We start from the raw sequence: 4243 nt of genomic DNA, 5'->3' as shown, positions 1-4243 counted from the left end.
TTACCCAGGACGGCCGAAGCGGCGTGGACCAGTGGAGGACTACACAATCATGAGGTTTGATATCGACTTGTGTGTTTCAATAGGATACCGATGGTATGGTTTGAACCGATTTGATTTAGCCATTCTGAAGTCATCACTTGGTTGAAGCGCTGAACTAGGGAGGCATCGTTTACATATATATTGGTTTTCGCATGCTCTACTAGGTTAATGTCATGAGGTTGGCTATCGAGCATGCCCAAGTGATGACTTGATTGTGTGCTTGCTTGAATTCTTCACATTTCATACCATCGGTTAGTTGTCGAATCATTCCTCGATCATAACCTTCGTTCTTGGTTCATGTATGCTCTCTTCCACATAGGGCAAGCTAGAATTAACTATCTTACCCAGGACCGCCGAAGCAGCGTGGACCAGGGGAGAACTATACTTTGTCTTGTATGCCCTCTTCCACATAGGGCAAGCTAGAACTAACTATCTTACCCAGGACCGCCGAAGCAGCGTGGACCAGTGGAGGACTATACTTTGTTCATAACACCACAGTATTGAGTAATGTGCCCTCTTCCACATAGGGCAAGCTAGAATGAACTATCTTACCCAGGACCGCCGGAGCAGTGTGGACCAGTGGAGGACTACACAATCATGAGGTTTGATATCGACTTGTGTGTTTCAATAGGGTACCGATGGTATGTTTTGAACCGATTTGATTTAGCCATTCTGAAGTCATCACTTGGTTGAAGCGCTGAACTAGGGAGGGGCATCGTTTACATATATATTGGTTTTCGCATGCTCTACTAGGTTAATGTCATAGGGTTGGCTATCGAGCATGCCCAAGTGATGACTTGATTGTGTGCTTGCTTGAATTCTTCACATTTCATACCATCGGTTAGTTGTCGAATCATTCCTCGATCATAACCTTCGTTCTTGGTTCATGTATGCTCTCTTCCACATAGGGCAAGCTAGAATTAACTATCTTACCCAGGACCGCCGAAGCAGCGTGGACCAGGGGAGAACTATACTTTGTCTTGTATGCCCTCTTCCACATAGGGCAAGCTAGAATGAACTATCTTACCCAGGACCGCCGGAGCAGCGTGGACCAGTGGAGGACTATACTTTGTTCATTACACCACAGTATTAAGTATGGTGTCCTCTTCCACATAGGGCAAGCTAGAATTAACTATCTTACCCAGGACCGCCGAAGCAGTGTGGACCAGGGGAGGACTATACTTTATACTTCACACACTAGCCAAATTGAAGTCATCACTTGGTTGAAGCACTGAACTAGGGCGAGTCTATCGTTTACTTTGCATTGGGATAATACGCTGCATGCTCTCTTAGGTTAATGTCATGTGATTGGCTATAGAGCATGCCCAAGTGATGACTTTGTTTCAAGCTCAACAGGTAGGGTATTGAGTCCTCTTCCACATAGGGCAAGCTAGAATTAACTATCTTACCCAGGACCGCCGGAGCAGCGTGGACCAGGGGAGAACTATACTTTGTCTTGTATGCCCTCTTCCACATAGGGCAAGCTAGAACTAACTATCTTACCCAGGACTGCAAAGCAGCGTGGACCAGTGGAGGACTATACTTTGTTCATTACACCACAGTATTAAGTATGGTGTCCTCTTCCACATAGGGCAAGCTAGAACTAACTATCTTACCCAGGACCGCCGAAGCAGTGTGGACCAGGGGAGGACTATACTTTATACTTTACACACTAGCCATACTGAAGTCATCACTTGGTTGAAGCGCTGAACTACGGCGGGGTAATCGTTTACAGGTTATAATCATATAGCTGCATGCTCATTAGTAGATAATGGAATATTGTATGGCAATATGAGCATGCCCAAGTGATGACTTTGTTTCAAGCTCAACAGGTAGGGTATTGAGTCCTCTTCCACATAGGGCAAGCTAGAATGAACTATCTTACCCAGGACCGCCGGAGCAGCGTGGACCAGTGGAGGACTCTATACTTTATACTTCACACCACAGTATTGAGTACGACTTGCATAAAGCCCCTAATGAGAACCACGAGGGCTCTCTCAATGTAGAACCACGAGGGCTCTAGTACCGATTCTCTCGGTACGGCTTGGTCCGTGTTCCTTTATGCATGTACTCGCAGAAAGTCTCAACCCGGAGGTCTTGACTTTGATTGTCATAGTTGGACTACGACGGGGCATCCGACCATTGCTGATCGAACACCCCTGATTCACCATCTTTCGGGTAGGCGGTACGCGTACCTCCGGACGCGGAAGTCTCAACCCGGAGGTCTTGACTTTGATTGTCATAGTTGGACTACGACGGGGCATCCGACCATTGCTGATCGAACACCCCTGATTCACCATCTTTCGGGTAGGCGGTACGCGTACCTCCGGACGCGGAAGTCTCAACCCGGAGGTCTTGACTTTGTATTGTCATAGTTGGACTACGACGGGGTATCCGACTCATCGAATACCCCAGAAGCACACCATCTTTCGGGTAGGCGGTACGCGTACCTCCGGACGCGGAAAGTCTCAACCCGGAGGTCTTGACTTTGATTGTCATAGTTGGACTACGACGGGGCATCCGACCATTGCTGATCGAACACCCCTGATTCATCATCTTTCGGGTAGGCGGTGCGCGCACCTCCGACGCGGAAGTCTCAACCCGGAGGTCTTGACTTTGTATTGTCATAGTTGGACTACGACGGGGTATCCGACTCATCGAATACCCCAGAAGCACACCATCTTTCGGGTAGGCGGTACGCGTACCTCCGGACGCGGAAAGTCTCAACCCGGAGGTCTTGACTTTGGTTGTCATAGTTGGACTATGACGGGGCATCCGACCATTGCTGATCGAACACCCCTGTTACACCATCTTTCGGATAGGCGGTGCGCGACACCACCGACGCGGAAAGTCTCAACCCGGAGGTCTTGACTTTGTATTGTTGGATAGTCCTCTTCCACTATAGGGCAAGCTGGAAATATTCCATTTTACCCAGGACTGCCGAGGCAGCGTGGACCAGGGGAGAACTTCACGGAATCTTCAGGCATCCATGATTGCCATAGTGCGTAAGCCGCCGCTGTGTGCGTCAACTCGTTCCCCGTGAGGAGGAGTCTAGCCGCCGCTAAAAGACGAAGCATTAAGTGTCCTCATTCCACTATAGGGCAAGCTAGAATGAACTATCTTACCCAGGACCGCCGAAGCAGCGTGGACCAGGCGAAGACTATACTTTATACTTCACACCACAGTATTGAGTACGACTTGCATAAAGCCCCTAATGAGAACCACGAGGGCTCTCTCAATGTAGAACCACGAGGGCTCTAGTACCGATTCTCTCGGTACGGCTTGGTCCGTGTTCCTTTATGCTTGTACTCGCGGAAAGTCTCAACCCGGAGGTCTTGACTTTGATTGTCATAGTTGGACTACGACGGGGCATCCGACCATTGCTGATCGAACACCCCTGATTCACCATCTTTCGGATAGGAGGTGCGCCCACCTCCGACGCGGAAGTCTCAACCCGGAGGTTCGGACTTAGAGTTTTTCCCATTTAAAAGTTTTTCTCTTAGCCATACTGAAGTCATCACTTGGTGAACGATTGAACTAGGGCGGGTTAATCGTTTATAGGTATCATGTGGTTTGCATGCTCTCTTAGGTTAAGGTCATGTGGTTGGCTATCGAGCATGCCCAAGTGATGACTTTGTTTCACGCTTGCTTGATTTCTTCAAGATTCCCTGTTATATAGTGTAATCATTCGAGAACAGGGAATCTTTGGTTTTGCTCAACAGGTATTGGATGTCAACTTGGTATCTAGATCGCATTAAGTCTCAACCCTTAGGTTCGGACTTGTATAGTGACATCTTGTTACGGTCTTGAGTCTCAACCCGCAGGTTCGGACTACTTAGTGTTTGATCGAATATAATATGGCAACTTGTGCCTAAGTCTCAACCCGCAGGTTCGGACTTCTGTTTATTTGGCCAATGTATGTATAAGGCAACTTGTGCCTAAGTCTCAACCCGCAGGTTCGGACTTGTGTATTTGTTCGAAGTCATGTATAAGGCAACGTGTGCCTAAGTCTCAACCCGCAGGTTCGGACTTGTTAGTGTTTCGTCAACTTTCATATGGCAACTTGTGCCTAAGTCTCAACCCGCAGGTTCGGACTTGTGTATTTGTTCGAAGTCATGTATAAGGCAACTTGTGCCTAAGTCTCAACCCGCAGGTTCGGACTTCATAGTGTTTCGTCAATGTTCATATGGCAACTTGTGCCTAA

This window comes from Anopheles ziemanni (assembly GCF_943734765.1).
Source record: "Anopheles ziemanni chromosome X unlocalized genomic scaffold, idAnoZiCoDA_A2_x.2 X_unloc_6, whole genome shotgun sequence".
NCBI lineage: Eukaryota > Metazoa > Arthropoda > Insecta > Diptera > Culicidae > Anopheles > Anopheles ziemanni.
This window is presented reverse-complemented; position numbering follows the sequence as displayed.